This window comes from Canis aureus, chromosome 3 (assembly GCF_053574225.1).
Source record: "Canis aureus isolate CA01 chromosome 3, VMU_Caureus_v.1.0, whole genome shotgun sequence".
NCBI lineage: Eukaryota > Metazoa > Chordata > Mammalia > Carnivora > Canidae > Canis > Canis aureus.
In genome coordinates, this window is record NC_135613.1 from 41903032 (window position 1) to 41915590 (window position 12559).

Sequence of the window (12559 nt, forward strand, 5' to 3'; positions counted from 1 at the left end):
CAATTGGCTTGGTGTAGATAAATGTATGTTTATGCAATAAATACATCCGTCAAGATTTTTTTATGCTCGAAGCTGGATTTTCATTAATGAAGGAAGTATTAATTTAAATTAAGTACTCTGAGATCTTGATTAGTAAAGTAATCAGCAGCAAATAAGCTGGTTAATCAGTTTATATATCCATATATATCTTTCAGAATCAATGTTTTCAATTGAGACCGTTGCCAAGTGGTTAGAATAAGACAGAGAGAAAGCTCGCATGCAATACATTTCATTTGCTCGGCTGATATCTTCCGAGCCCTACTGGCGTCTCTGAATGCAGTCATTGATGCATCTACGATGACTGTATAAAATGTGTTTAATTGGCATGAAAAGGCACTAACTGAGAGCTGGTGGGGTTTCCATTATCTGAGTGGACATCTTATTTACTTTAGTAGATCCTGGGAACAAGATGAAAGTATATGAGAACTGAGATGGGGGCTGGGGCATAAGCCGATGGGTTTTTGGGTTGGTGGGGGGTTGCGGGTAGGGAGTTTTACAATCATCCAGGCAATGCAAGATGCAGCTTTGTAATGCTCCGAGTCTCCCTTGCACCATCAGGAGAAAGACCTGTGAAATAGTTTCCTAATTAGAATCTGCAAAATTGTGAAACTGGCAAGCACTGTGGGTCCTTGCATTTTAGAGATTGCATTTTTATACAGCTCATCCCTTCAGTGTAGAGCAAAAGCTGGGTGGAAGTGAAAGCATCATTTTTAACTTCAACCTCAAGTAACATAAAGAGGAAGAGTGTGTTTCTCAAGATACATTGCGCTGTTTATTCATTTGAATTGCTTCAAAATCCTTCGGGACACTATATATGGCATGATACTGTCCCTCCTGCTGATTACTGGGGTTGCCAACCTCCTGCAGAGTGCATATTTAAGTCAATATTTCCGTTTTTACATTATAAATTGTTCCATATTCTGGTAGTGGGAGTTCCTACTGATGCCAACTGTGGAGTGACAACACTTACACAGTCCCAAAAGGTCCCCACATTTTGTGGGATTTGCGTTTTGAATGTTATTTAGTGTATCAGTCACATGTCTCAATGCTCAGCACTAATAGAATAGAGAGGGAATGGCAATAGATTTATTTTCATCTTATCAAATCCTACATGCAGAGGGTTTATTAACACGTTTTAAATGTGCTTAAGACTCCTGGGGTTAATTTTTTAATTTTTAAAAAAGATTTTATTTATTTATTCATGAGAGATACAGAGAGAGAGAGGCAGAGACACAGGCAGAGGGAGAAGCGGGCTCCATGGAAGGAACCTGATGTGGGACTTGATCCCGGGTCTCCAGGATCACGCCTTGGGCCAAAGGCGGTGCTAAACTGCTGAACCACCCGAGCTGCCCCATGACTCCTGGAGTTTAGTAATGTCTTCATATGTTTGCACCCTCTTAGAGATGGGTCTAATTTGTGAGTCACGGAAATAAACTATGGTTATTAAAAGTTCAGACAGATGCATTAAGATAATATATTTCTGACATTACACAAATGTACTTTATTTGTACATATTTGCTTGGTCTGCAGCTAATAGAGAGTTTTGTGATAAAGTGTGGTTTCTGTGGTAGGCATTTGAGGGCTTTAAATACCTGAATCCGGAATCTGTAAAATTGGAAGCTTTAAATGGATTGGTGGATTGGAACCCTTCCTCCCCTAATCCTAGGGCCCAAGACACAAACTCTGACAGACTCTGGGCAAATTATGTCTGAACTTCTCCTTGGAAATGAGGCTGTTGCTAACTTCACCCACGCACTGGCTGTCACCGCTAACAGAATGCTCAGGATTTATGAGAAATATCATTAGCTCCTTGAAAAAAGGCACTAGTAGCAAAATAAGCCTCTTTGACCAAGCTCATCATTGACGGGTTGTTTTCTTTTTTTAATTGGAAATTTGAAAGGGGAAGAGTAGTAAAAGGACACTGTGTTTGCTCATACAGAGTAATCCTACTGAGCCATGAGCCCCGATAACTGGGTGTGAAAACCACTAACCCTGTCTTGGGCTCGTACCCAGTAGAATTCTGCAGAGAAGCGGGTGACCTGCCAGACTCTCAGGTGGCAGTGTTAATTCTTAAAGGCTGAGCTCTCTCTAGCAAAGTGGAGGAGCAATTCTCTCCCCATCCTTACTCTTTTCCTTTTCATTTTCCCCTAAAAGCCCAAAATGCCACTGCTCACTAAATCTCCCATAACTAGCAGGGATTTTGTATGAGATTTATATAACCATGGAGAGAGTTCTAGATATACCAAATAATTTCCATGTAATGACTTAACTTCCATAACTACCCTATCCTCTGAGACTTTTATCATGTCCCATTTTACAGATGAGTACACTGAGCTACACAGTGGTTAAGTCATTTGTCCAAGGTCACAAATACTGTAGCAACAGCAGAGCCAGGCCTCACATTCAGGACTCTGATGTTAAAATCTAAGCACTAGAACCACTACCCTCTACTACCTGTCAAACCTTGCTTAGTAAATTTAGCCAAGGCTAATGTGACTATTCCTGGCACAAGGCGTATATTGGGGTATCTCAGTATTTTCAAATATCACAGAAGGATTCCCTTCCCCCTTCATCACTACCCAACTGTAGCTTAGCTAAAAATGTAAGTCCTCTCTATCTGTACTCTGCATTCAATATCAATCGTTCTTACAAGGTGGACAAATCTCCACCTTGCAGATTCTGGATTCATATGGCCACCCCTGTTCTGCTTCTAACCCCCAAGTTGTGAAACACCTGAGTGCTGACAGAATGAGCTGAGTCTTCTTGTTCCTCAGGAACTCCAGAGGAGGCATAAGGAAGAGCACAGGCTAGGTAGGAAACTCAGCTCTCCCACTTCTTAGCCATATAACAGGGATAGGTGACTCGACCTCCCTCTGCCTCAGTTTCCTCATCTGTGACATGTAGAAAATAGCATCTACTTCATAGGGGTATTACTAGGATCAAATCAGTTAATATTTGTTTGGTGCTTGGTGTGTGATCAAAGCCACTTAAGATTTAGTTTCTGTTATTACTCTCAAAGTAGAAGCTGAAACAATGATCTTGTTTGGGCTCAAACTAGATTGTCGATTTGGATAACTGAGACAAAGATGCATATGCTCACCATACTGGGAAAGCTGGATGACCTGTAGAATTGGCTTGCTGTTCAGAAGTTACCTGGACATGCCCCAAATATAAATCCTTGTTTACAAAATTGTGCAATTCATGTATTTATAAGACATATCACTCATTCAACAAAAGAACTTTGTGTTCTTGCTCTGGACCAGGTAGGTACTAGAGACACAAAGCTAAACAAGACTAAGGCTAGGCCCCCATTCCTGGAGAGCATAGGATCTAGATCTCCACCCTACACATTAGCACATTCCCTAATACAACATGGCAAGTACATAAAGGTTTCCAGGGAAACACGGAAAAGGTGGAGAAGCTTAAATATTTTTTGTGCTGCTGGGTAAAGGCAGTCATTGAAGGTTTCCCAAAGCAAGCATCATTTGAGCCAGGGCTTGAACCATGGGTTGGAGTTTGCCTGTTAGAGGATGGGGGGTGAATATGGGTATCTAAGCAGAAAGATCATCTTGAAGACATACACAAAGCTATACAAATTTAGGCTGGTTGGGGAACATTGGGCTATAAGACACTTGGGGTGAAAAAGAAGAGACACAGGCTGTGAAGGAAAACACTTGTTCCTAAAGGCAGAAAAGTAAAGTTCTGTTTCTTTGGTTGCAAGCAACAGAAATGGACATTGGCTACTAGAGCAACAAAGAAACTATAGGAATGATTTGGGATACCAACAGGAAAGAAAGGAAGACTGTCTTCAGGCACCACCCCACTGTTTCCTCTATCTTTGCTTCATTCTATGCCTGATGCAAAGCCCTTAGGAGAGAGATTCTGACTGGCTGAGCTCTGGTCACATGCTTCCTCCATGGCTGTACTAGGTGATAAAAGGAAAGATCCTGTGGGCAGAGCCTCTAGGGACCCTTCAGCTTCTAAAGTGGGCAGTGAGCACACTAGAGGGCACTAACACTACACCTAATTCAGGAAAGGTAATTCCCCCAAAGGGAAGTATTAATAGGAAATGCAACTATTTGATGGACAGACCCCAAATTCCAGATGCCCATTATAAATCACCATCAACATCATCATCATCATCATCATCATCATCATCATCATCACTATAGCTTGTTTTTAAACTATATTGTCATATATTATGCTGAGTACATGTTTTTCATATCCATTTTATGTAATCCTCATAACAAGTCTAGGAGAAGGGGTACTCCTACTTTATAGGATTAAGGTAGCCATAGTCCGTTTTTACAAATGAAAAAAAAAATTACAGCTCAGAGAGTTTAGGTCACTTGCCCAAGGTCACACAGTTAATAAGTGAGCAAGTCAAAACTTAAACTCAGATGCCTCTGATGGCAAAGATGTAAACCACTGCATGTTGTAACTCCAAGATTTCTGGTGAAGTGAAAGCATCTGCAGATTGGCATCAGCTTTCCACTGCTTCACACTAGCCTTTCCTTCTGCCCTACCATACTGAATAGGTATGGTCAATTTGGGGAACCAAAAGATCCAGCTCATGAAAAGGAGCACAGACAAGTACCTTTCTTAGTTGTCCTGTTTGTAGGTTGTACAAACCAGCTGGCAAGCATTGTTAGCAGTTGGGCCAAAACCTAGCCTCTCAAGCCCTTTGTGGGTGTCATATGGAAAACCCCAAATCAATTCATTCCAAAGTAATTTACAGTGTCACTTCCTTTTGAGCCCCAAGAATGGAGAGTTCCACATCCGCAGGGCTCTGAAGCATGTTGTTTTAATTAATGACTGAGCAGAAGCTTTTGCAATCCCTGTGGACAGATCTGCCCTCATTTAAAAAAATTCCACAAGAAAAAAAAAATTCCACAAGAATTAACCTTACCTCAGAAGGTAGTGGGGATAACTTGTTCATCTGGTGGTAATATCTCCCAAAGTATTGGGATTGCCATTTTCAAATCTAGAACCACATATTTAGCATAAGTAGGGAAAACTCTACATTCATGTCATTTAGTCACTCAGTCAGCCAATGAGGCATTAATCTACTCCCTATGATTTGGCAGGCTCAGTGCTAAATGCCTATAAGTATTATTTAACTCACCTAGACAATGCAAGGTAGGTACAGGATCCTCATTTTACAGACAAGGAAATAGAATCTTAGAAAGGTTAAGCAGCTAGCTTAAGGTCACCCAGCAAGTCAGGGGCTCTTTCTATGGTTCTGTGCAGTGTTCTGAATCATGAGCACTCAGCAAATGCTTGCTGACCTGGATCTGGTTATGGATTTTGATTAACAGTGATGGGTCTATACCAGTCTTCACAGATACCTGCCCCTGTACCATTCGCAAAGGACCCATGTTGCCTCCTATCAGGAAAGGATCCCTGAGAGGCAAAGGGTGCCTTTCAGCAAAATAGAGACTCTTGAACTGATCTCCTATCCCTAGAGCAGTCCTCTCCAATTCATTTTTCACACTGGCCATCACTGATATGTCTAAAATACAAAATGGATCATGCCGATTCAGTGTTAAAGATCCTTCAATGGCTCCAAATTACCTTCAGTAGAAAATCCACATTCACATGGAGTGCAAGGCCCTTCATGATCTGGCCCCTGCCTGCCTCTTTTGTCTCATCTGCCAGAACATTTCCCATCTCTCTTCACTCTAGGCATACAGCTCTCTCAACATCTCTGAAGGCACCAACACACTGCTATTCACTTCTTCTTCTCTCTAGAACCCCCTTACCTTCCATATCTGTTCAGCTAACTCCTTTTAAACTATCAAAACTCAGCTCAAGCATCCTTTCTTCTGGCAAGTTCTGACAGGATGATGGTGTCCATTCTGTGTGCACTTCTGATGATTCCCATGCCATACCAGCTGGACTATCACTCTGGACTATAATAGTATGGGTGACAGGCTAGTTTGGTGATGCATTGGACATAAATCCCTACCCAAACAAGAATAAACAAAAAGGAAATAGTAAATCTATATCATATCAAAGCCATTTGGAGGTATAGTGGGTTTCCAGTCTTTCAATGTGGTTTTTCACTTCAGTTCTCTGTAATTTTCTCAGGTCTTCCCTCCCAGATGTTTTAGCTCAGACTAATTTCCCCACAGGTAGCAAGACAGTTGCTAACACTAGCTGGAGCAATACAGCTAGAGGGGAAGAGACAATTTTCCCTCTAGTTGATCTTCCATTTGGTGTAATGAGGCCAATTTAGGTCACATGTCTATCTCCAGACCAACTGCCATTACCAAGGGAATGAGAAATAATAATTGGCTGAAGAGGATAACTGAACCTATCATAAACAAGGGTGTGTAGGATTCCCATAATTTGTTTAGCCCAGTATGGGTCAGCTTCCCCTAAATCATATATGGCTTATATAGAGAAGGGGTGGGCACCTGAAAAAAAATGGAGTTCTGTCAAGAGGGAAGAAGATAGGAATGGATACTGTCTAAGCCACTGCAGTGACTGCTTGGCTGTGTACACACATTCATTCTAAGACTATGAGCCTTTTGAGGGTAAAGACCATGATTTGTTTATCCGAGTGTGCCACTGTCTAGCAAAATATCTGAAAAGTCTGAAAAAAAATGAGATGAGTTATAATTGTTAAAATGTTGCCAGAATTGAGGTTTATTCAAAACAAATTAAAGGTTCAGGTTTGCATGAAGTAAAGTGGAAAGGCATTATTTCTACCTGCTGGATCTCTGTTTGGTATATAAATTAGACCTTTTTAAAAGACATGTTTCTGTCTGCCAGGCTTTAGAAACAGTGATCTAAGAGTCAGACATTTCCTATTAAAGTTTAAAAAACATAGCTTTAAGTCATACATTATATTGAACGCTTTCATATCTCATCTGATTCAGTAGGTTTTAAACCTCACAGAGGTCACATTTTGAAACAGTAGTCACTTTTTACAACATCTCCAAACATTAAATAAAAATAAAAATTATTATGAAGAATAGAGATGTCCATAGAGACCACTAACATGACACTTGAATATTATTATTATTAAGGACAGTATTATTTGGCATCTGAAGGTTATAATGGCCGGCTCATCTCTAAGCTACATTTTTTTTCTTTATTGAATTGAAGAAGAAAGGGCAGATTCTATGAATGCTCATCTGTTAAAGAAAACAACCCTATTTAGAATATGGACTTGTAATCTGCACCAACCTCAGAGATGCCATGAATCCCTAAAATATATGCAAAATTTTGTACCTGTGGACATTTTTCTCAAGACAGGGAGCATAGCTTTTGCTAGATTCTCAAAAAGGTTCTTGATCCATAAAAAGGTTAAGAACTACAGGTATTGGAGGGAAATTATCTCAAGACCTTGGTTGTCCCAATAACTGGGGTTTCACGTAAAAAAGAAAAGCTATTCCCAGAGTCAGACTATTAACTTCCAGGAAATAGGTCATTCTTGGATTTCTCTTAGGATGTTTTAACTTAAAGAATTATAGAGTTAGTAGATACTTGAAATGAATGGGGCTCTGTAAGGAGAAATCGGTGACAAAGTTCTGCAGCTCCCACCTCTGCCCATGCCCACCCCAGCCCTTCCTTCAACTCTCTCCTCCAGCCAAAAGGGCTGATTCTCAAAAATACATTATTGCCAGCTTCTATGTTTACTAGGGACAATTTGGAATTTGCCCAGCCAGTCTAGGGACTTTCTCTCAGCTAGCATTTCTAAACAGAAATAAAGCTAGTAGTTTATTACCTGTTTCTGAACCTTACAATTTTGATGTGTCATCCCCTGAGCTATAATGGGTAAAATAGTAAAAGGAAAGTAAAATCAGGAGGGAATATTGATGTGTGCCTGTGTGCTCTGGGGTGTGTGCTCAGGGATGGCTCTGAAAAGGTGCTGTTCGGTTTTCGCTATGAAGCATCCTTGTCAAAAAAGGAGGATTTGTATTGTTATCTGCTTTTTCTTTGTTTCCCTTGTTTCAGTGTTCAGTTGCATTTTACTGTTCAGAACTTGAAGGATGCATTCAAACTTATGGAGCATGACATTTTAACTATCTCATCTCACCATGATTCATCTCAATTTACTTTCCTCCAAACTCTAGTCTTGAGAAAGCACACCATCTCCGGGTTCTCCAGTGGGTAGAAGACCATAAAAGGCATTAAATGAGCCCAATGTCAGCTAACTTGTGAACAAGTCTCACTCATTAGATTCTTACTGTTCTCCTAATGAGATGCTTTACTTTAGGATGGGAACGTGGGGAACATCAGCAATGGCCTCTGCAGTGTATTGCTGAATATTCAATATGAACCATCGGAGGTTACGGAACATGATGAATCAATCCCTAAGGAATATGGGGATGTGCTGAGCCCATCAGGATCCAGCATATCCTCATACTTTACATTTGAGGCTTCTGTTCCCCAAACCCTTGCTTTGTCCCAGGTGATGCACTACCTGCAAAATATATCAATCCCAGGACCCAGTGGCTGCCAGACTATATTTTACTGTCTTCAATTGACTTCCATTTTAGAGTTCAACCTCAACTGAACTTTAGTGGTAAAAAATCAACTCTGTCTTCATTCATTCTAGGTGCCTCTGCTTCTGAGAGAATGAATCGATAATAAGGTCATGAACAAATATTATTAATGCCTTTTATTATTTATGTGGATGTTAATGTGTCCAATCGACGTACAGGTTTCTATCTCTTTAGTCTAATACCCATGACCCTTTTTTCCCTCTCTCTTTCTTTCCATTCAGGCACAGTTACAGTGAAAGAATAATATATCACAAGCTATGACCCCTTGGCCTTTATGAATTATCTGTTTAGAAAGATGTGAAGCCGCCTTTTATATCCACCATAATAGATACTTAGACATAGTGGATCAATAGTGAACAAGTTTGCTGGTATAGTTAATGGGTACCAAAGGGACACTCTGACAGTGACCTCTGACATTGTATCTGACAAGAAATCTTTAGAGCAAAAAATAAGGAAGATGGGCAGTTTTAAAAATTATGAATGTAGATCCATAGCAAATTATAATTTTCTCCAGGTGGAAATAATTCAGACTCACAGGTAGTCACTTGTTTCTGCAAACCCCTTAATTTGGACTCCTGAAATAGAAATGGCAGTCCATTGCTACACTATTTTGGAAACAGCCATGGTGTTGGGCCTGACACAAACCCATTTGTTATCCAAGGAGAAGCCACTGAGATTGTTTTCCTGTCAAAGAGGACTTTTCTCTTTATGAAATAGGCTGTCATTTATAATTTTAAGCAGGCACGGATTTGTTAAACAGCCACATGGTAATGGGTTTCTATAAGAAGATCCACAGACCCATAGTTCTGGAAAGAAATTGAGCTTACGAGATATTTAAAAACCTAATGGGAATGGAATATTTTGGGTTTCTTGAAAAGATGGTTTCTGCTCTGCACATTGCCAAGGGATTTTAACAATAAATCCATTGTTGTGTGTCTGAGAGTCTGTTTGAGGCAATTATATTTTCATACATTCTATGGAGTTGATCTTAGAGAAATCACCAGGGTACTAAGCCCACCTTTTCATGTCACTGCCCTGTGGGGGACTTCCAGAGATGAACATTAATAGTGGCAAGCAGGTTTAAAAAGAGTCAGGGAAACAGAGCTAATTTGTGATTGGTCTTGAAGAGAGCAGACTGTAACATTCTGCCTGGCAGAGAAATTAATATACATGGCATCCAATCCAAAAGGGAGAGGGAAGGAATGTATGTGCAAAGTCCTCTTCGCCCCACTCCACATGTACATACCGTATTATGATGTCACACTCCAGTAGCGCTGCTCTGAAGTCTCAATGGTCTCCCTGCTGCTAAGCACCATTGAAAACACATTTGTCCTGACTGTTCTTTTCTTTTTATCCCCCCTCTCATCTGTGTAAGATGAATCACTCCTGGATCCAGACTGACTCTGAGGGCAGAGCCAGGTCCTGACGAGGTAGCCAGCCTCCTATGGCTTAAACATTTTAATTAATTTCAACACTAATGCACAAATGAGAGTTAATCACCCTGCCACAGTGCTTTCTAATTTACTAAGTTTACTCATTAAAACTTTCCTTACTGAACTTTGATTGAATGTCATGCTTTTTGGAGGCCTTTCAAACTGCCTTAAGGGTTTTAAAGCAATATCTCGGGCAGCTGCTGAAAGCCTTCAGTGTTTGCTTAAAGAAAAGAATGGGGAAAATCTGATCAGCAAGAAATCTCTGTGCTGAACAAGAGGCTTTTAGGCGGCAGGAGGCCTGTAAAAGCAGGTTTGTTTTTTAAGCAATATATAAAAAAGAAAGGGAAACCTAAGTATCTAATAAAATAAGTAATATCAGTCACCTTGATATTTGGCAAAACTTGGAAATACATTTCACAGTAAGATGTAGCCATCCTTCAAAAACCAACAGAACAGTAGCAGTACTTTGTATTCATGTGGGGAAAGATATTCATAATGGATTTGCCAACCTAATTATTTTGGAATCAATATAATACAAATCTTAGATACACAGTTTTACCTCTTAATTGCTAGTTCCTTCATTTTTACTGAGACATTGTCTCAATGAAGACTTTCATTTAAAGTTAACTCAAGGGAAGCCTGGGTGGTTCAGCGGTTGAGCGTCTGCCTTCGGCCCAGGGTGTGATCCTGGAGTCCCGGTATCGAGTCCCACATCGGGTCCCCTGCATGGAGCCTGCTTCTGTGTGTGTGTCATGAATAAATAAATAAAATCTTTAAATAAAAGTAAACTCAAGAAAAATGTAATCTTTACCTTTTTGATTAAAAGTATTCAATATTAAGGGTTAAAATACCCCATGTCGTCTGTTATATGAAGGCAGCTCTCACACTGACAATGCCAAAACACATGCAATTGCTTTTTTGGTAACTGACAATGTTAGTGTCTTTAGGAACATGATTCTTCCTTGTTTCCCCAGTCCATATCAAAAAAATCTTTTAAAAAAACCCCAAACAAACCAAAAAACTGACAACTGAGTCACAGAGAAGCAACTTTGCCCAAGTCACACAAAAGTTGCAAAGCTAGAGTTTTAACAGTGGCAGCCCGGCTCCAGAGTCTATACACTTTACTCCTTTGCTCTGCTTAGATGACAGAACATATGCAAAGGATATAGTATCACACCCAGCCCAGGGAAGTGAGTAATAAGAGGTTGCAATAGTTAGCTCTTATTATAGTAGGTGTTCAATAAACGCTTGTTGGCTAATTGAAAAAATGAATTCTGTTAGGGATTCTTGAAATCCTAGAGTACAGATACTTCTGCTAATGAACTACTGACAGCATCACAAGAACACTTTTCAATTTCCACTCATTTCAGTGGCATGGAAATGCCTGGGTGCATGGGATTACAGTGGCTGTTTTACTCCTATTTAGAGAGAAAACGTGAAAATAAAAACAATAAATAAGCTCTTTTAATATGCAAAGAGCTTAGAATTGGGAAATCTAGAGCAGTGGTGATCCTATTCAGTGGTTCCTAAGCCTAGATATACATTAGGGTTATCTTTGGAGCTTTAAAAAATACAGATAATTGGACCTTACCCCAGATCTACTGAATCTGAATATATGGAGGTAAAATTTAGGCAGATGCATCTTTTAAAAATATCTTACTAAAATATAACATACCAAAAGGCATACAAATCATAAATACACAGCTTGCTGGCTTTTCGTGAATACACTGAGAATCCCAGAAGTCCTTTTTTGCCCCCTTCTAATCACTATCCTTCTTGATTTCTAATACATAGATTAATTTTTCTTGATAAAAACAACATGGAATTAAGAAGTATGTAGGTTTTTTTTTGCATTTGGAATATTGTGTTCTACATTGTTTTTATGAGATTTATGAGATTTTTATGAGATTCATCCATGATGTTGTGTGTAGTATGAGTTCATTCCTTTTCAGTGCTGTATACTAGTCCACTGTATGATTATACCCCAATTTAGTCATTCTGCTTTTGCAGGGCATTTGGGTGGCTCCTTGTGGAGCTATTACAAATAGTGCTGTCATAAAAATCTTGTACATCTTTTGGTAGATTTTGCATTTCTGATGGATATTTACCTAGGAGTGGAATTGATGAGTTTTGGGTATATCTAATTCAACTTTAGCAGATTGGCATGTGTGTTTTTAAAAAGGACCACAAACGATTCTGATGAGTAGCTGGGTCTAGGAACCACTGAGCTAGCTGCAAAGCCTTACCCACCCAACTGGTGTTTATGGTGTTAGAGTGTAAAAGACATTTTAAAAACCCAGTAAGAATAGGACATTTGGTATTTCTTGAAAACTGGCCTCTGTCTTCCAGCTTATGAAGGAACTTGTTTCATGGGAGTTGATCAGGGTTAGGGTTGTGGGTTGTGGCACCAAAACAGCAAGAAGGGTAAGTTGGTCCACGTCTCAGGTAAAAATTCACAACACCAAGTGTCTTCACAATATCTTATAAAACACTGTATCTCAGAGGTTCTTCTATAAGCACTGAGGTAAAAGAGAGTGTCATTTAGTTTCTAGCTTAGCCTTCTGCTTATTA

General features: G+C 39.7%; 1 protein-coding gene across 13 annotated transcripts in view; it reads right to left on the bottom strand.

Annotated features, from left to right (window-relative positions):
• LOC144310722 (uncharacterized) overlaps positions 1–12559 on the bottom strand; it is a 196855-nt gene that overhangs the window by 26950 nt on the left and 157346 nt on the right. The gene's annotated exons all lie outside the window — the stretch shown is intronic.